Below are 21,845 nucleotides of genomic sequence, written 5' to 3'. Positions count from 1 at the left end.
GTGCACTAAAAGGTATGTATGAATGTTCTTATCTACTTGTTCACAGTAGTCCTGTAAACTGGGCACAGCCAAAATGTTCATCAGCAATAGAGTGGATGAATAAATTGTGGTGTAGTCATGCAATTAAAATTTACAAGGCAATGCCTTTGAATAAGCTACTACCATGTGCAAAGCTGTAGAATGAATGTCACGTATATGATTTTGAGGGAAGGAATCCAAGCACAAATGCAGTGTGTGATTCCATTGAAGTTCAAAAACTGTGAAAGTTAGTGGCTGGTGTTGGAAGTCAGGATGGTAGTTTCTTTTTGAGGGTATAATTAGTTAGTCACTCAGTCGTGTCTGACTTTTTGTGATCCTATGGACTGTAGGTTGTTTGAGGGTATAGGTGTGATATACAGTACCTGGTCTAGTTATGTTTTACTTCCTGATCTGTTGCTGTCACAAGGTTATATGTTTTTTTTTTTGGTAAAAATTCATCAAGCTGTACCTTCACGATTTGTTTGCTTTTGTTTGCTCTTCTGTATGTAAGTTATGCATCAATTAAAGTTCCTTTAAAAAGCTGAACTCATAGAAACAGGGTAGAATGGTGGTTATCAGGGGTTGGGGGTTTGGGGGAACTGGGGAGATGTTGTCTAAGGGTAAAAACTTGAAACTAGTAGATAGGACTTCTTTGGTGGTCCAGTGGTTAAGGGTCCATCTTCCAATGCAGGGGATGCAGCTTTGATCCCTGGTTGGGGAACTAAGATCCCACATGCCACAAGAGCTACAAGAGAAGCCTGTGCACTGCAACAAAAAAAGCATATGCCCCATAACAAAGACCCAGCACAGCCAAAAACAAACAAACAAACAAACAAAAACTAGTAGATAAATAAGTCCTGGTGATCTATTGCACAGCACAGTGATTATAGTCAGTACTATATTATCAACTTACAAAATTGCTAAGAGACTAGACCTTAAATACTCTCACCATAAAGTGAAATAGTTATGTGATGTGGTGGAGTTGTTAACTAATGCTATGATGGTAATCATAATGCAGTATCTAAAGGTATCAAATCAGCACGTTGTATATCCTAAACTTAATTATCTCTCAAGAAAAGAGACAGAGTTTCAAGAGGGCATGAATGCATTTATTTCAGGATAAAATTTGGAGGTTTTTAGAAACAGGTTTTTTTTTTTTTTCCTTTCTCACATTTTTTCCCCCTCAGTATTCCACAGTCTTTACCATTTCAGGCAGTGGCATCCGTTAGCTAAGAGGAAGAACAGATCTAGAAAAAGAAGTCAGTTGACTATTTGAAACCTATAGCAGATAAGACTCTTAAGAAGCCTGTTTTATTCTTTTCGTCTTTATTGAGGTAGTTGGAAGCCTAAATTTTCATTGAAAAGCCTAATTCTTGAGCCAGAGAAGTTTTTATGGATCTCTCCAAAGCAGGATTATCATCATCAGTAAATTCTATTTACTCTTTGTCAGAGCCTGAAGAAATAATATATAACATTTATTCACAAATAAGAGAGAAGATTCAGGCCCGATTCCTCTGACATACAGAGAAGTTCTTTGAACACTTTTGGCAGGTGAGTGGAGCTTTAGAATTGAGATGAGGGAGCAAGAGAGTTAACAGCTGGTGTGGGTTTCCAAGAAAGGGTTGAGACACCCTCCTGTCAAGTTTTAGACGTTGATGGGAGTAGTGTTGGGGGAATTGTAGGAATGTCAAACCTACCCATGAATCTGAGAGCAGAGGGAGCCCATATCTTGCTTTCCTGGGAGTAGTGTGGGGTTGCTACAGTGGTCAGAGAGAAGTCTCATGCCCACCATAGCACTGGAGTACAGAAGGGCAGGGATTAGTGAGATATTGGGCTGAACAGGCTTAAGCGTAGACTGAAAGAGTTCAGAAAACACATGCAGTATGATGTGGAAAAAGCCACAAAGGCCCTTGGTTTTCTGAGGCAGATTAGGGAGCACAAAGTGCTAAGAGATGACAGACCCAAGGCATTGTAAGTTAAGTGAGTTGATATATGTAGAAGACTTAGTTTTTAGCAGCTGTGGAAGCACAGAGGACAGCATTGGTGGGGTCAGTCAAGATGAGGTCAGTTTCAACAGAGGTCCCTAAGGATAAAGGATGATTATGGAAAAGTTACCTTATGCCTCATTCTCTCAAGGCTAGGATACTATGCAGTCATCACAGGATCATCGATTATCCTCAAGTGGAAGGAAGACAGTTTGGAGAATCCTGAGGGGGGATCTTGTAGTGCTTGGTTGGTTGAATTGGAGTATTTAACTCAAGTGATGTCATGCACCGTGCTTTTCCAAGATTCAGTTTTCTACTTCTAAGTACATTTGCGACTTTAGGACGAAGTTCATTTTCAGAGCCCTAAAAGATGTTACATCTCTGTACATTTGAAATCTTGACTGTATGGAACTCATGCTTGTTTTCACACTTACAAAAGCATACTCTGGCTGTCATGTGAAGAGTGGACTAGTGGAAGGCAGGAAGTAATTCAGGAAGATAATTTAAAAATATATCATCCTGGTCCAAGTGAGGGTTCATTTGCAGACTCGGCCTTTGGTGATGGCTTTGGGGTGAAGAGAAGTGGATGTGATTCAAGATATGTTTTGAAGATGGAATTGGAAGCCTTTAGTTGGTGATTGGATATGAGAAGTAGTGGAGACCAAGGTATCAAAGAAAGCTCCTAGGTTTCTGTCTGTGAGATAGCATACTGCAGGAATAGTGGGTCTCAAGTCAGTTTTGAATAATTAAGTAGTTTTGTTGTTTAGATTCTTCTGCGACCTCATAGACTGTAGCCTGCCAGGCTCCTCTGTCTGCAGGATTTCCCAGGCAAGAATACTGGAGTGGGTTGCCATTTTCTTCTCCAGGGGATTTTTTTGACCTAGAGATCAAACCTGCATCTCCTGCATTGTCAGGCATATTCTTTGCCACTGAGCCACTAGGGAAACCCATTAAGTAATGAGTTATCTGTAAAATAAATATATAGCGATGTTGCATAAGTTGTAGGCATGTGGATCTGTATTAAGAAAAGAAGCTCTCAGCCAGAAATATGAACTCTCAGCATGAACTCGTTCTCATGTGAATCCATGCAGGATGCAAAGCTCCAGTGGGTGCCATTCCCCTTCAGCTCCTGGTCCTGTGTGAGAATGGAGTGTGGAATTGAAAGAGTGCCTGGAATATTTTCCTGAGGAAATCCCATGTAGAATTGTCAGGTAAAGATGGAAGAGGAACCAAGAGAAGACAATGAGAAGAATGTTCTAGGAGTGGCTGTTGTTCAGTTGCCAAGTCATGTCTGACTCTCCGAAACCCCACGGACTGCAGCAATCCAGGCTTCCCTGTTCCTCACCATCTCCTGGCGTTTGCCCAAGTTCATGTCTATTGAATCGGTGATGCCGTCCAACCATCTCATCCTCTGATGCCCTCTTCTCCTTCTTGAAGCCTTCAATCTTTCCCAGCATCAGGGTCTTTTCCAGTGACTCAGCTGTTAGCATCAGGTGGCCAAAGTATTGGAGCTTCAGCATCAGTCCTTCCAAAGAGTATTCAGGGTCGATTTCCTTTAAGATCGACTGGTTGACCTCTTTGCAGTCCAAGGGACTCTCAAGAATTTTCTCCAGCACCACAGCTGGAAAGCGTCAATTCTTCAGCGCTCTACCTTCTTCATGGTCCAGCCTTTACGTCCATACATGACAACTGGAAAGACCGTAGCCTCGACTATATGGACCTTTGTTGGCAAAGTGATGTCTTTGCTTTCTAACACACTGTCTAGGTTTGTCACAGCTTTCCTGCCAAGAAGCAATTGTCTTTCTAATTTCATGGCTGCCATCACCATCCATAGTGATTTTAGAGCCCAAGAAGAGAAAATCTGTCACTGCTTCTGCCTTTCCCCCTTCTATTTGCCAAATGGTGATGGGACCAGATGCCATGATCTTAGTTTTTTGAATGCTGAGTTTTAAGCTGGCTTTTTCACTTTTCTCCTTTACCCTCATCAAGAGGCTCTTTAGTTCTTCTTCACTTTCTGCCATTAGAGTGGTATCATCTGAATATCTGAGGTTGTTGATATTTCTCCTGGCAATCTTGATTCCAGTTTGTAACTCATCCAGCCCAGCACTACTATAGGTCAAGGAACACGAGGGTTTTAAGAGGATGACATGGCCAGATGTCATCTGAGAGCTTGGGTAACAGAACTGGAAATTGTTCTTCAGATTTCTTGACATGGAGGCGATCTGGATGTTAGTGAGATGGTTTTGGTGGAGTGAGGAGCGCAGTGAGCAGAGGAGTTGATGGGAGATAAACAAAGATGGCAAGGGTAGAACTAAATGAAATTTTGTTTTCAATAGGAGAAGGGAAATAGGACCACATGAGAGGCAGATGAGACCTAATGCCCTAGACAGCCAGAAGTTCCTTTGAAAAACTCCTATTTTGAAAGGTAAGCATTCTCCTTCCTGCTCTTCCCCCATTCTCTGATTAGCTCCAAATAGCACAGAATTATCGGCAGTGGTACAACTGAGTGACTTTCACACATAGTCAGTGGTATATGCTTGTATATCATGATGAACTGCTGAGGCTCTTCAGTTCAGCTTTCAGAGCAAGTACAAGAGAAATAAAGAGCCCAGAGCAAGCATACTCATTACAAGAGCAGCACTCCTTTCAGCTGCGTACATCACCTTCTCCCTGCCTCGGAAGGGCAAGGATTTTGGAGACTAAAGGTCAACGTATAAGAAAAAAAAGATCAGGACTTTGGGACACTTAACTCACCTCTTTAGGGCAGGGTCCATGTTTTATTTGACTTCATATACCCCCAGTTGTGGACTTCTCAGGTGGCTCAGTGGTAAAGAATCCTCCTGCAATGCTGGAGACATGGATTCGACCCCTGGGTTGAACCAGTGCAGAAGGAACTGGTAACCCACTCAGGTATTCTTTCTTGGGAAATCCCACGGACAGAGAGCCTGAAGGGCTATAGTCCATGGGGTCTCAAAGAGTCAGACACGACTGAGCCTGCGTGTGTGCATGCGGATACACGCGCACACACACACACACACACACACACCTGGGTGTAGTGGCAGGACGTGGAAATCTCTCTGTGTTGTTGGAATGAATAATCAATATAGTTTCCTGTGGGAAAATTATTCAAGAACTAGTGCTACCACTACCTCCCCTCCAATAGGTTCCTCAGAATGGTTACCCTACAAGGTGCCACAGATGGGAGCCCTTCAGACCAGGCTGTAATTAGGCCTTTGTGAAACCATAATCAGAATCAGCACTCCTTGTCAAAGCTTCCCCAACTCTATAGATTCTTGTATTCTTACTCTCTGCCCTCTAATCTCTCAGGAGTGAGTGGGGAGGGGTTTTAACCTCAAGTTATATATTAAAATACCTTTGGTTCAGCTTATTATTGGATAATAAAGTTGGCATTGTTTTTCAGGAGCTGTGTCCAAATGTCATTCCTGTAATATGACCAGTCAACTGTATGCTGACATGTTTTTGAGCCCTTTGGAACACAAATGCTTGTCCTGCAATTTCTCTTTATTACAAAATGCATTCTGAATAGACAGTATGGGGTTTATCCTCCAGGTTCACGCCCTCATCTAGACATACTAGCTCTGTGTGTGTGTCTCTATGTGTCTACTCCTCTGTAAATCATGCTTTATGCTAACCTTCTCTTATTTGCAGATCACCCTGTTTTCAGCAGAAGAAGTGAACTCACTCTAACCCCTCTGCAGATACATAGGGGAGTCTGCCATGGATGTTACCTGCCAGGTTCTCTGGCTTATTGCTGGCATGTTCTCACTGCCACTCCAGAGTTATTTCTCAACCCACCTTTAGTAGAATTTCTTCAACCCAAGCACTGGTGGGAGATGGCAGCCTAACTCATGCTCAGTATCCTTGACATATCTTTCAGCAAGAAACACATCTTTCTGAATATCTTGATGGGGCAAATATTACCTGGGAATACTTTTTCACTTAAAAGTATTAAAAAGAATTAGGCATTAACAATATTTCAGACTCCATGTAAGGTACTGGTGTTGTGTTCCATATAGATCTTACAGGAGCTGGTCATTTCTGTTTGTCTCTCTTTGTGTTTCCATCTTCTCTCTTGTCCCCTCTTGTATTCCCAAATTGGCCTGTGGTGGTTTATAACAAGCAGAGGTAATAAACTAATAGGAAATGAGAAAGAGAGAGTCATGAGTAGAGGAGACATCAATAAGAACAGGAAGAAGATCCCAAACATCCAGGCCATGTGGCTGTTAGATTTGCTCTGACCTTTGGCTTTGGGTTTGCTGGTAATCAACTGTAATTCCATCACCTCCACTAGCTTTGTTCATAGTGATGCTTTCTAAGGCCCACTTGACTTCACATTCCAGGATGTCTGGCTCTAGGTCAGTGATCACACCATCATGATTATATGGGTCGTGAAGATCTTTTTTGTATAGTTCTTGTGTGTATTCTTGCCATCTCTTCTTAATATCTTCTGCTTCTGTTAGGTCCATACCATTTCTGTCCTTTATTGAGCTCATCTTGGCATGAAATGTTCCTTTGGTATCTCTGATTTTCTTGAAGAGATCCCCAGTCTTTCCCATTCTGTTGTTTTCCTCTATTTCTTTGCATTGATCGCTGAAGAAGGCTTTCTTATCTCTTCTTGCTATTCTTTGGAACTCTGAATTTAGATGTTTATATCTTTCCTTTTCTCCTTTGCTTTTCGCTTCTCTTCTTTTCACAGCTATTTGTAAAGCCTCCCCAGACAGCCATTTTGCTTTTTTGCATTTCTTTTCTATGGGAATGGTCTTGATCCCTGTCTCCTGTACAATGTCATGAACCTCATTGCATAGTTCATCAGGCACTCTATCTATCAGATCTAAGCCCTTAAATCTATTTCTCACTTCCACTGTATAATCATAAGGAATTTGATTTAGGTCATACCTGAATGGTCTAGTGGTTTTCCCTACTTTCTTCAATTTAAGTCTGAATTTGGCAATAAGGAGTTCATGGTCTGAGCCACAGTCAGCTCCTGGTCTTGTTTTTGCTGACTGTATAGAGCTTCTCCATCTTTGGCTGCAAAGAATATAATCAATCTGATTTTGGTGTTGACCATCTGGTGATGTCCATGTATAGAGTCTTCTCTTGTGTTGTTGGAAGAGGGTGTTTGTTATGACCAGTGCATTTTCTTGGCAAAAGTCTATTAGTCTTTTCCCTGCTTCATTCCGTATTCCAAGGCCAAATTTGCCTGTTACTCCAGGTGTTTCTTGACTTCCTACTTTTGTATTCCAGTCCCCTATAATGAAAAGGACATCTTTTTTGGGTGTGTGTTCTAAAAGGTCTTATAGGTCTTCATAGAACCATTCAACTTCAGCTTCTTCAGCGTTACTGGTTGGGGCATAGACTTGGATTACTGTGATATTGAATGGTTTGCCTTGGAAACGAAAAGAGATCATTCTGTCGTTTTGAAATTGCATCCAAGTACTGCATTTTGGACTCTTTTGTTGACCATAATGGCCACTCCATTTCTTCTGAGGGATTTCTGCCTGCAGTAGTAGATATAATGGTCATCTGAGTTAAATTCACCCATTCCAGTCAATATGCCAGCAAATTTGGAAAACTCAGCAGTGGCCACAAGACTGGAAGAGGTCAGTTTTCATTCTAATCCCAAAGAAAGGCAATGCCAAAGAGTGCTCAAACTACCACACAATTGCACTCATCTCACACGCTAGTAAAGTAATGCTCAAAATTCTCCAAGCCAGGCTTCAGCAATATGTGAACTGTGATCCTCCTGATGTTCAAGCTAGTTTTAGAAAAGGTAGAGGAACCAGAGATCAAATTGCCAACATCGGCTGGATCATGAAAAAAGCAAGAGAGTTCCAGAAAAACATCTATTTCTGCTTTATTGACTATGCCAAAGCCTTTGACTGTGTGGATCACAATAAACTGTGGAAAATTCTGAAAGAGATGGGAATACCAGAACACCTGATCTCCTCTTGAGAAATTTGTATGCAGGTCAGGAAGCAACAGTTAGAACTGGACATGGAACAACAGACTGGTTCCAAATAGGAAAAGGAGTTCGTCAAGGCTGTATATTGTCACCCTGTTTATTTAACTTATATGCAGAGTACATCATGAGACATGTTGGACTGGAAGAAACACAAGCTGGAATCAAGATTTCTGGGAGAAATATCAATAACCTCAGATATGCAGATGACACCACCCTTATGGCAGAAAGTGAAGAGGAACTAAAACGCCTCTTGATGAAAGTGAAAGTGGAGAGTGAAAAAGTTGGCTTAAAGCTCAACATTCAGAAAACGAAGATCATGGCATCCGGTCCCTCCACTTCATGGGAAATAGATGGGGAAACAGTGGAAACAGTGTCAGACTTTATTTTTCTGGGCTCCAAAATCACTACAGATGGTGACTGCAGCCATGAAATTAAAAGACGCTTACTCCTTGGAAGGAAAGTTATGACCAACCTAGATAGCATATTCAAAAGCAGAGACATTACTTTGCCAACAAAGGTTTGTCTACTCAAGGCTATGGTTTTTCCTGTGGTCATGTATGGATGTGAGAGTTGGACTGTGAAAAAGGCTGAGCGCCGAAGAATTGATGCTTTTGGACTGTGGTGTTGGAGAAGACTCTTGAGAGTCCCTTGGACTGCAAGGAGATCCAACCAGTCCATCCTGAAGGAGATCAGCTCTGGGATTTCTTTGGAAGGAATGATACTAAAGCTGAAACTCCAGTACTTTTGGCCACGTCATGCGAAGAGTTGACTGATTGGAAAAGACTCTGATGCTGGGAGGGATTGGGGGCAGGAGGAGAAGGGGACTACAGAGGATGAGATGGCTGGATGGCATCACTGACTCAATGGACGTGAGTCTCAGTGAACTCCGGGAGTTGGTGATGGACAAGGGGGCCTGGCGTGCTGTGATTCATGGGGTCACAAAGAGTCGGACACGACTGAGCGACTGATCTAATCTGATCTGATGTGATCTTGCTGGTAATCAAAACAAATAGCAAGACCCAAGAGCCTTTTTTGGGAAGGAGGAAGTATCTCAGTTTCTTAGGGAAGGCAGAATTGTTTTTAGCACTAAGTTCTGAAAAACTTTTTCAATGTGGTGCTTTATATAAAGGACACCAAATGAGGCAGTAGACAATGCCTTAAATTGATATGACTGTCTCTTGTCTTATCTTTAGATAATAGTGATATTATCTTAAAATACACCCCGAGGGAAATGATTCTCAAAGGACTGACCACTCATTGCCAACAAAATGAAAGCTGTCTATACCAAATGAATTGTATCCAGCAGATGCTTGCATCCAAGGAAAAGGGTTGAATACACTCAGTCTCTCCTTGGGAAGAGTCCATACTCACTGTCAGCATTCTCTTCATCATCTGAGCACTGCTTTTTGGCCCCAATCTTTTTTGTTTAATTTTTGGTGTCTTGCATTCAGCCAGCTGTTTTTATTAACCCTCATAGCTGCCAGAAGAATCTCAATGTCAGATGAGTTTTGGAATTGCTGAATTTTAAAAAGTTTAAGTTTCTTTTTTTTCCCTATTTGTAGCTCTTTCTACAGCTTGTCATATGCTAATATATATTGTGACTCAATATGAAAGAAAAATAATATTTAGTGCTTTTTGACCTTATTTGAGCATGGAATTCCTTTCTCATGCATCAAACACCTGTTGGGGAATGCTGCTGAAAGCTATTCTTTGATAATGTCTCAACATTAGTCCTTACAGCGTACTGGCACTTTGACAAAGGTTTAATCATGGTCAATAAATCTTTGAAATTAAAGGCTGTGAATTTTCAGTAGAGCATCCTGGATGCTCTGGCAAATAGATGAAGCATATCTGGGCAAGTGGGCCTTCCTAGAATCCCTCAGATCCTTACCATGTATCTATGAAACTTGTGCCCACAATCTTGGCCATGGTATAAAAGTGCATCTTTTCCTGAGAAATCAAGATAACTATTTTTAAACTTTTTTTTCTTTACAATTTTTCCTTTTCTCCCTTTGCCCTATTGTCTACTTAAATTTTTTTTTTCCCTTCCTCCCATTTGCTCTCATTCTCTACCTTCAGCCTTACCTTTGAATTCATCTGAAAGATATAACAATAAAAACACAGTTGAGTGGATCAAGATGGCAGAGTAGGAGGATGTGGAGTTCACCTCCCCCCACTGAACACATCAAAAATACATCTGCATGTGGAGCAATCCTCACTGCAGACAAGCTGAAGACTGTCGGGAAGACTCTTATACAACCAGCTCTGAAGATACATCCACACGGAATTATGTAGGAAGGGAAGAAAGCATCTGTGCCCCTGGGAGGAGTGGGATAACACAAGCTTGGAGATCCTCCCTGAAGAGTGAGTGGTTTGAACCACATATTGATTGCCCCAGCCCTGGGGTCCAGTTCCTGGAGGATGAGTCCCCTTTGCTAGTTTGAAAACCAGTGGGAATGATAGTGATGCTGTAAGAAAACTAGACTCTGCTCGTGAAGAGCATGCACATACATGCTAACATTTCAAACAAGGCAGAAGAAGTATTATACGGAAAAACCTTTTATATTTTATTACAAGATAATCACTAAAGGGATGTTGCCTATAAAGCTTAATTTATACATAATGGCTCATTTCTGGGAAACCTGCCTCCCAGGTAATGAGCATTACGCTAAAATACCGTTGTTTAGCTCACAAGAAACATCCTGGCGAGGCCCTCCTGTGAATGACTGAGGGAGGAAAAATGAACACATTCCCTCCAGAACCTCATTGGAACCAGGAAATGCTTGACTTTACTCTCTCCCCTTTTAGTATAAAAGAAGCCTGCATTCTAACTCAGGCAAGATATTTCTTTGAGGCACAAGCCCACCTCTTTTCAGTTTGCTGGATTTTCAAGTAAAGTTGCTATTCCTTGCTCCAACAGCTTATATATTGATTTATTGGCTTGTTGGGTGGTAAGCATTACAAGCTTGAACTCAGTAACAGAAGAGATTGAAATTGCACAAAACTCTGACTTGTTTCCCATGACCAGTATAAAGTTAGAAATCAAATACAGAAAGAAAAATGGGGAAAACAAATACATGGGGGCTAAGCCACATGCTGCTTAAAAACCAGGACGTCAAAGTGGAAATCAGAAAATACTTGAGACAAATGAAAATAAAAACATAACTTTCCAAAATTTATGGGACACAGCAAAAGCAGATGTAAAAGGGAAGTTTATAAAAAACAGGCCTACCTCAAGCAACAAGAAAAAAACTCAGATAAACAACCTAACCATCAAGTAAAGAAATTAGAAAAAGAAAAACAATCAAGAACCAAATTCAGCAGAGAGAGGGAAATAATAAAGATCAGTTCAGTCGCTCAGTCGTGTCTGACTCTTTGCGACCCTCTGAACTGCAGCACGCCCGGCCTCCCTGTCCATCACCAACTCCCGGAGTCTGCCCAAACCCATGTCCATTGAGTCGGTGATGCCATCCAGCCATCTTATCCTCTGTCGTCCCCTTCTCCTCCTGCCCTCAATCTTTACCAGCATCAGGGTCTTTTCAAATGAGTCAGCTCCTAGTATCAGGTGGACAAAGTATTGGAGCTTTAGTTTCGGCATCAGTCCTTCCAGTGAATATTCAGGACTGATTCCCTTTAGGATTGACTGGTTGATCTACTTGAAGTCCAAGGGACTCTCAAGAGTCTTCTCCAACACCACTGTTCAAAAACATCAATTCTTCCGCACTCAGCTTTCTTTATAGTCCAACTCTCACATCCATATGTGACTACTGGAAAAACTAAAGGTTTGACTAGACGGACCTTTGTTGACAAAGTAGTGTCTCTACTTTTTAATATGCTGTCTAGGTTGGTTATAAGTTTCCTTCCAAGGAGCAAGCGTCTTTAATTTCATGGCTGCAGTCACCATCTTCAGTGGTTTTGGAGCCCCCCCAGATAAAGTCAGCCACTGTTTCCACTGTTTCCCCATTTATTTGCCATGAAGTGATGGGACCAGATGCCATGATCTTAATTTTCTGAATGTTGAGCTTTAAGCCAACTTTTTCACTCCCCACTTTCACTTTCATCAAGAGGCTCTTTAGTTCTTCTTCACTTTCTGCCATAAGGGTGGTGTCATCTGCATATCTGAGGTTATTGATATTTCTCCCAGAAATCTTGATTCCAGCTTGGGCTTCCTCCAGCCCAGCGTTTCTCATGATGTATTCTCCATATAAGTTAAATAAGCAGGGTGACAGTATACAGCCTTGATATATTCCTTTTCCTATTTGGAACCAGTCTGCTGTTCCATGTCCAGTTCTAACTGTTGCTTCCTGACCTGCATATAGGTTTCTCAAGAGGCAGGTCAGGTGGTCTGATATTCCCATATCTTTCAGAACTTTCCACAGTTTGTTGTGATCCACACAGTCAAAGGCTTTGGCATAGTCAATAAAGCAGAAATAGATGTTTTTCTGGAACTCTCTTGCTTTTTCAATGATCCAGCAGATGTTGGCAATTTGATCTCTGGTTTCTGTGCCTTTTCTAAAGCCAGCTTGAACATCTGGAAGTTCACAGTTCATGAATTGCTGAAGCCTGGCTTGGAGAATTTTTTTTTAATATAAATTTATTTATTTTAATTGGAGGTTAATTACTTTACAATATTGTATTGGTTTTGCCATACATCAACATGAATCTGCCACAGGTATACACGTGTTCCCCATCCTGAACCCCCCTTCCTCTTCCCTCCCCGTACCATCCCTCTGGGTCATCCCAGTGCACCAGCCCCAAGCATTCAGTATTATGCATCGAACCTGGACTGGTGATTCGTTTCATATATGATATTATACATGTTTCAATGCCATTCTCCCAAATCATCCTACCCTCTCGCTCTCCCACAGAGTCCAAAAGACTGTTCCATACTTCTGTGTCTCTTTTGCTGTCTCGCATACAGGGTTATCATTACCATCTTTCTAAATTCCATATATATGTGTTAGTATACTGTATTGGTGTTTTTCTTTCTGGCTTACTTCACTCTGTATAATAGGCTCCAGTTTCATCCACCTCATTAGAACTGATTCAAATGTATTCTTTTTAATGGCTAAGTAATACTCCATTGTGTATATGTACCACAGCTTTCTTATCCATTTATCTGCTGATGGACATCTAGGTTGCTTCCATGTCCTGGCTATTATAAACAGTGCTGTGATGAACACTGGGGTACATGTGTCTCTTTCAATTCTGGTTTCCTCAGTGTGTATACCCAGCAGTGGGATTGCTGGGTCGTATGGCAGTTCTATTTCCAGTTTTTTAAGGAATCTCCACACTGTTCTCCATAGTGGCTGTACTAGTTTGCATTCCCACCAACAGTGTAAGAGGGTTCCCTTTTCTCCACACCCTCTCCAGCATTTATTGCTTGTAGACTTTTAGATCACTGGCTTGGAGAATTTTGAGCATTACTTTACTAATGTGAGATGAGTGCAACTGTGCAGTAGTTTGAGCATTCTTTGGCATTGCCTTTCTTTGGGATTGGAATGAAAACTGACCTTTTCCAGTCCTGTAGCCACTGCTGAGATTTCCAAATTTGCTTACATATTGAGTGTAGCACTTTCACAACATCATCTTTTAGGATTTGAAATAGCTCAACTGGAATTCCATCACTTCTACTAGCTTTGTTCATGGTGATCCTTCCTAAGACCCACTTGACTTCACATTCCAGGATCAAGGAGGAAATAAATAATTTAGAGACCAAAAGAAAAATAGGAAAGATCAATGAAAGCAAAAGCTGTTTTTTTTTTTTTTTTTAATAAATTGATAAGTCTTTAGCCAGGTCTCAAGAATAGAGGACCCAAATAAAATAAGAAATGAAAGAGAAGAAATAACCAATATCACAGAGGTAGGAAAAATAGAAGGGGATACTACAAACAGTTATGTGCCCAAAATTGGACAACCTAGAAGATGATTTATGAACCTAGGAACATAAATCTTCCAAGATTGAATTGGGAAAAATAGACAGAATGAACAGGCTAATCACTAATACTGAAATTTAATTTATTAAAAAATAATTCTCAGCAATTGAAAGTCCAGGATTGGAGTGCTTCCCAGGGGAATTCTACCAAACATATAAAGAGAAGAGCTATCCTCCTCAAATGATCCCAAAAAACTGAAGAGGAGGAATACTCTCAAATTCATTCTACAAAGCCACTATTACCCTGATACCAAAATCAGACAAAGATACCACAAAAAAGGCAAGCTACAAGCCAATATCTCTAATGAGTATAGAGGCAAAAATTTTCAACAAAGTATTAGCAAATTGAATTCAACATTATACAAAAAAGTGTCATACATTATGATCAAGTGGGACTTATTCCAGGGATACAAGGATGGTTCAATATCCACAAGTCAATTAATGTAATACACCACATTGGCAAAAAGATGGATAAAAATCACCTGATAATTTCAATAGGTGGAGAAAAAAGCATTTGACAAAATTCAACATCCATTCATGGTAAAAACTCTCACTGAAGTTGGTTTAGAGAGAATATATCTCAACATAATAAAGGCCATTTATGAAAAACCCACAGTTGACATTATGCTCCATAGTGTAAACTGAAAGATTTTCCTCCAAAATAAAGACAAGGTTATACACTCTCAGCACTTCTTTTTAAATTAGCACAAGAAGTCCTAGCTATAGTAGACAAGAAAAAGAAGTAAAAGGTATCCAAATTGGAAGGGAAGAGGTAAAACTGTCACTATTTTCAGATGACATGATACTCTCTATATAGAGAACTCTATAACTGAAAAGCTATTGGAACTAATAAATAAATTCAGCCAGCCTGCAGGATATAAAATTAATATACAGAAATCTATTGTTTCTATACATTGATAATTAAATATCATGAAGAGAAACTTAAAAAAAAAAGCATAAAAAATACCTTGGAATAAACTTAACCAAAGGGATGAGAGACCAATACATTGAAAGCTATAAAACATAGATAAAGAAAATTGAAGATAACTCAAAACAGTGGAAAGATACCCCATGCTCTTGGCTTGGAAGAAATAACGTTGTTAAAATGGCCATACTATCCAAAATAATCTACAGATTTAATGCAATTACTATCAAAATAGCCCTCAGATAAACTCATGCACCTATAGTCATTTAATCTGTGTCGAAGGAGGCGAGAATATGCGGTGGAAAAAAGCAGTCTCTTCAACAAGTAGTGCTAGGAAGTGGATAGTTACATATAAAACAATGAGATAAGAACGTTTTCTCACACTGTGCACAAAGATAAACTTGAAATATCTTTTTTAAAATAAATAACTCTCAGCTGTGCTGGGTCTTTGTTGCTGCATGCTGGTTTTCTCCAGTTCAGAGAGCAGGGGCTACTCTCTGTCTGTCGTGCACGGGCTTCTTGTGGCTGTGGCTTCTCTTACTGTGGAGCATAGACCGTAGAGCGAGTGGGTTTCAGTAGTTGTGACTTGTGGGCCCTAGAGCACACTCAGTAGTTGCGGTGCATGGTCTTAGCTGCCCTGCAGCATGTGGAATCTTCCAGGACCAGGGATCAAACTCCTGTTTCCTGCAGGTTAATTCTTAACCACTGGACCACTAGGGAAGTCCTCAAAATGGTTTAAAGACCTAAATACAAGACCTAAAACCATAAAACTAAAAGAGAACGTAGGTGAAACACTCTCTGACATAAATTGGAGCAGTATTTTGTTGTATTTGTCTTCAAAGATGAAAGAAATAAAAGTAAGTATAAACAAACGGGACCTAGTTAAGCTTAAAAGTTTTTACACTGAAAAGGAAGTAATAGATAAGATGAAAGGATAACCTCTGGAATTGCAGAAAATATTTGAAATGATGTGGCCAATGAGGATTTAATATCCAAAGTATACAGACAGCTGAAACTCAAGGGAAAAAAAAAAAAGCCCAAACAATCCAAATGAAAAAATGGCAGAAGAGTTGAGTAGACATTTTCTCAATGAAGACATACAGATGGCTAACAGGCACAGGACAGGATGTTCAATATCACTAATTAAATTCAAATCAAAGCTTCAATGATGTATGACCTCACACCTGTCAAAATGGCTATCATCAAAAAAGTCTGCAAATATTAATAACAAATGTTGGAAATGATGTGACGACAAGAATGCTCATACTCTGTTGGTGGGAATGTATATTGGTGTAGCTACTATGGAAAACAGTATGGAGATTCCTTAAAGAACTAAAAATAGAACTATCAGTTCAGTTCAGTCGCTCAGTCATGTCTGACTCTTTGCAAACCCATGGACTGCAGCACACTAGGCCTCCCTGTCCATCACCAACTCCCAGAGTTTATTCAAACTCATGTCCGTTGAGTTGGTGATGGCATCCAACCATCTCATCCTCTGTCGTCCCCTTCTCCTCCCACCTTCAATCTTTCCCAGCATCAGGGTCTTTTCACATGAGTCAGCTCTTTGCATCAGGTGGCCAAAGTATTGAGTTTCAGCTTCAGCATCAGTTTTTCCAATGAACATTCAGGACTGATGTCCTTTAGGATGGACTGGTTGGATCTCCTTGCAGTCCAAGGGACTCTCAAGGCTATATGATCCAGCAATTCCATGCCTAAGTATATATCCAAAGAAAATGAAATCACTTTAAAAAGATATGTGTATTCTAATGTTCATAACAGCATTATTTACAGCCAAGATATGGAGTCACCCTAAGTTTTTATCAAAAGATAAATGAAGAATATGTGTCCTATGTGTATGTATGTGCATGCATGCTCAGTCGCTCAGTCATGTCCAACTCTTTGCGACCCCATGGACTGCAGCCTGCCAGGCTTTTTTGTCCATGGAGTTTTCCAAGCAAGAAGACTAGAGTGGATTGTCATTTCCTGCTCCAGGGGATCTTCCCGACTCAGGGATCAAATCCATGTCTCTTGCTTCTCCTGCATTGGTAGGTGGATTCCTTATCACTGTGCTACCTGGGAAGCCAATCTGTATGTAGAGATACACACAGTGGAATTCTCAGCCATAAGAAAGAATGAAATTTTGCCGTTTGCACCAATGTAGATGGGCCTGGAAAGTATTATGCCTAATAAAGTAAGTCATACAGAGGAAGATAAATACTGTATGTTATCACTTGTATGTGGTATCTGAAGAATAAAGAAATAAATAAAACAGAACAAAGGCAGATTCACATAGATTGAGACCAAAACTAGTGGTTACCAGTAGGGGAGAAGGAAGGAGGGAGGGGCAAGATGAGGTAAGGAATTAAGAGACACAAACTACTATGTAAAATTAAATAAGCTATAAGGATATATTATTGTACAGCCCAGGGAATGTAGGAAATCTTTTATTATAAGTTTAAATGAAGTGTAATATATAAAAGTATTGAATCACTATGTTGTAAACCTGAAACTAATATTATAAATCAACTATACTTCCATAGTAAAAACCATTAAAACCAAATAGGGAATATTTATGTCCACACAAAACCCTCCTGTACTCAAATGTTTATGACAGCTTTATTCATAATTGCTAAAACTTTGAAGCAACCAAGATGTCTTTTGTAGATGAAAGGATACGCTGTGGACTATTATTCAGGAATAAAAAGAAATGAGCTATTAAGCTATCAAAAGACAGAGGAATCTGAAATACATAGTGTTCCCTAAGTGGAAGCTCTAATACTTTGGCTACCTGTTGTGAAGAGCCAACTCACTGGAAAAGACCCTGATGCTGGGAAAGATTGAGGGCAGGAGGAGAAGGGGACGACAGAGGATGAGATAGTTAGATAGCATCACCAACTCAATCGACATGAATTTGAGCAAACTCCAGAAGATAGTGGAGGACAGAGGAGTCTGGTGTGCTGCAGTCCACTGGGGCACAAAGAGTTGGACATGACTTAGCGACTGAACAACAAGTAAAAGAAGTCAATCTGAAAAGGCTGCAAACTTTATGATTTCAACTATATGACATTCTGGAAAAGGTAAAAATATGGAGACGACAAAAAGATGAGTAGTTGCCAGGAGTAAAGAGAGGGGAGGAGGGATGAATAGACAGAACACAGAGGAGTTTTAGGTCAGTGAATACTCTGTGATACTATAAGGGTGGATGCATGTCCTTATACATTTGTCCAAACCCATAGAATGTATAGAGCAAGAATGAATCCTAACATAAACGATGAACTTCTTTGACAATGATGTGTCACTGTAGATTCATCAGTTATAATAAATGTACCGCTCTGGTGGGGCATGTTGATAGTGGGAGAGGCTGTGCATGTGGTGTGGAGGGGATGGGGATATCGAAACTGAATTTTCTGCTTAGTTCTGCTCTGCACTGAAAACATCTCTTAAAAAGTCTATTTCAAAAAGGATATTGAAAAAAATTCTGTTGAGGTCATTAAAAGTATAACTTGTTTGTCAACTACCACTTAAAGAAATTGTGCAGAATAATCTTTGAGCAAGAATTACAAAGGATATATAAGATGATGGCTCTAAAATACCTATTCAGTTCAGTTCAGTTCAGTCACTCAGTCCTGTCCGACTCTTTGTGACCCCATGGACTGCAGCATGCCAGGCTTGCCTGTCCATCACCAACTCCCAGAGCTTGCTCAAACTCATGTCCATTGAGTTGGTGATGCCATTACTGTCAATATTGACACAAAATTATTATGACAACATTTTTTAATAGTTGTTACAAATACTTTTCAGAAGACAACAGTGAATTAGTGACATCTAGCACCTCCATAGTTTTCAAAACTGGAAATCCCTAGAGATCTTGAGACTGGATAGAATGAAAACAGATCTCACTTTTTACATCTTAGACATATATTTGTGACCATCTGGAGTCTATTCTCTGAATTGAGGACAAGAACAATAACCTCACAAATTTATCTTTGAACTGTCACTTTTTATTTTTGGTGGCTGGACAATACTACAGTTTTTTCCCCTCCATTACACTGAATACACTATTAAATATTTTCTCTTTAAAAATAGAGTCTTAACAACTTGAAACAAAGGTAGTTTCTATCCTCTAGGCTATAACATTAATAGCCGGAGAATGGAATTCTGTCTGAAGATTTCTTTTCTCTATTATGCTCTGTTTAAACTGGGCACCTAACCCTTCCACTCTTCTGTGTTTGACTTCCTGTTTTTTTTTTTTACCTGTAGGGGACTCTCCCCAATGCATGATGAACTCATATTCATACTCTAGAACCTGAAATAGTTTTCTTCTCCAGGAAGACTTTTCTTCTCCTCCTCCTAGCTTCCATATGTATTTTATCATTCTCTTCTTTGTGCTAACTTTGTGCTTATATTTAGTTCCATTTTCCCATTTATCATACCATGTTCTTACAAAATTGTTCCTCATAAAGAGCTGTGAACTACATCTTTCTCACTTCTGCCTTTTGGGGTTAAAGTTTGCACTGCCATACAAATCTGCACTAAATAACTTGCTTTTTAAAAATTTGCTGTAATTAATCTTATCTAGCTCTGGATACCCCAGTTCTGCTGCTAGTGGGAGGATGAGTGTGGTAGAAAACAGTTATGTTGCCTATTAGAGGTAACTCAGCCTCTTCTGGTTTAACAAAAGTTTCTTTGTGATCGCTTTAGTCTTTGTGATTCATCTTTAGGGCAAATGGTAGAATGAAATATTCCTTCAGTTCAGAATTTAAACTCCCAATCAGGATTCTTTCTCCCCGCCTCTCCTAAGATCTCTTTTCCTCCTTCTCCCCAGGATAGCATGTTTGTTCTGAGAGAAAACTGAATTGTTCAATGCACTGTGGAGAGAGCCTTCTGGTGTTTGGCTTCCTTATTTGTTCTTGCTGGTCTCTATTGAGGAGTAATTCTCCAGTTCAATGCCTGGTTTTGTTTGGATGGTGTCCACTAAGGTATAAGTATCCTACCTAGTCTACTTGGGTTTCCTGCTGGGACCTCTCTTAAAGTCTGTAGTTCCTTCCATTTGTGTGGTGTTCCAGAGTTCTGTGTTCTATGGCTCATTCTCCCAGTACCAGATCCTTCAGCTCTCTCAATGTCAGAGCTCCCAGCTCTTCATCTTGGGCTGCTGGAACCTCACAATCTCCATATAACAAGTTTTGGTCATAAGGGATAGGAATGCTCACTTCCATCTGCTCATGTTTCATCTTCAGTAGTTGAGAAAGGCTGTTCTAGAATGATAGGAAAATTTCAAGACATCACTGCTTCAATCTGTCTGATCCCAGCAAAGAGTGACCACTTAGAAAATTATTGTCATAATACAGCTAGAAGAATCAAGAAGCATGGAATAGATTTTTGTCATTCTTGGTCATGCAAAGGGGCCTTCTTTCAGTTACTGAGTTTTGCTAGAAAACTGGTTATGTCAGATTGGAGAGTTGATCTACTAAAGCATAAATTGAAGAAAGTTGATAGGTTTTCAGCTATAGATACTTCAGTGACTCTGACACTGTTTGGGATTGATATCTTGATTAAAGAGATATCATTAACTTTTGCAGAGTAATTTATTAGTTTCCAACAAAAACTTCTTAAGGTTGGCAAATAGAATTGCTTACCTGTCATTGCCCAATCCTTGGAGAAATAACTGGATGCTACATAATTCTTTGTATCTCTTCCACTAAAATATTGTGCTCCCTGTGACAGAATAGAATCTGGTAGATAGTGGGTAGCACATGAAAGCAGAGAATAATATCCATTACTTTCAGAGATCATTTTGCTTGGCTCACTTGCTTTCCCCTCTTCTGCAGAAAACCTCTACAACTTTCTGAGAAGCTATGAATATAAAAATTATAACCTAAGAATTCTCAGCAGGTCAAATTATTTGCTGAAACCTTAAAACCAGCAGGTGTTTTGGGAAAATGTGGCATCAAAAGCCATTTTCTCTCAGCTGAAGCAATCTTTCACATGGAGGTATAAAATGGAATCAAGATTGATACAGGAAAAATGCTGAAGCAGTCTCTTATTTTTCTCTCTCAAGGCTGTGTTTGAGTTTTGTTTTTTTGCTCATTTTAAACTTTTTTATTTTTTGAATAATCAATCCTTATTTACCCTTTAGTTCTTTGGACTTAATCACCTGTGTGTCTGCTTAGTTGCTCAGTTACTCAGTCGTGTCCAATTCTTTGCAATCCCATGGACTGTAGCTTGCCAGGCTCCTCTGTCCATGGGATTTTCCAGGCAAGAATGCTGGAGTGGGTAGCCATTCCCTTCTCCAGGGGCTCTTCCCAACCCATGGATTGAACCCAGATCTCCTACATTGCAGGCAGATTCTTTATCATCTGAGCCACCAAGGATGGAAGCCCCTTAATCACCTGTAAACAAATGAAAACACATTTGTTATAAAATTAATCAGGAATTACTCCCTTTCTAAAGTTCCATAAGAATTATTGGCATTATCATTCAAATTAGTACTTAATCATATATCATTTTATCATTGTTTACCACTATTGTGTTTGTCTTATATCTGTCTTATATCTTTCACAAATGTTTTGTATATTTGAATGTGATGGTTATTTCTCTGTGTTAACTTGGTTTGGTCACTGGAGTGCCCAGACATTTGGCCAGTTATTCTCCAGTTGTCTGGATGAGGTTACATTTGAATCAGTAGACTTTTTAGGTGGCTGCGCCTCCATCAAGTAAGACTGAACTAGAACAACACAGTAGAGTTAAGAGGGAGCTCCTGCCTGACAGCGTTGGACTGGGACACTGGTCCTTTCCTGCTTTCAGACACAAATTGAAATCCTGACTTTTCCTGGTTCTGAATACTGCCTCGTTTCAGGCTGGAACTTAACACTATCTATCTGCTGACTGCATATCTTGGGTTTTAGCCTGCATAGTCATGCGAATCAATTTCTTAGATAGGTCTCCTTATATATGCATACACGTGTGCTAAATCACTCCAGTGGTGTCTGACTTTTTTTA

Source organism: Bos indicus, chromosome 1 (assembly GCF_029378745.1).
Source record: "Bos indicus isolate NIAB-ARS_2022 breed Sahiwal x Tharparkar chromosome 1, NIAB-ARS_B.indTharparkar_mat_pri_1.0, whole genome shotgun sequence".
Classification (NCBI taxonomy): Eukaryota; Metazoa; Chordata; class Mammalia; order Artiodactyla; family Bovidae; genus Bos; species Bos indicus.
The sequence above is the reverse complement of the archived record's forward strand: the minus strand, read 5'-3'. Positions refer to the sequence as shown.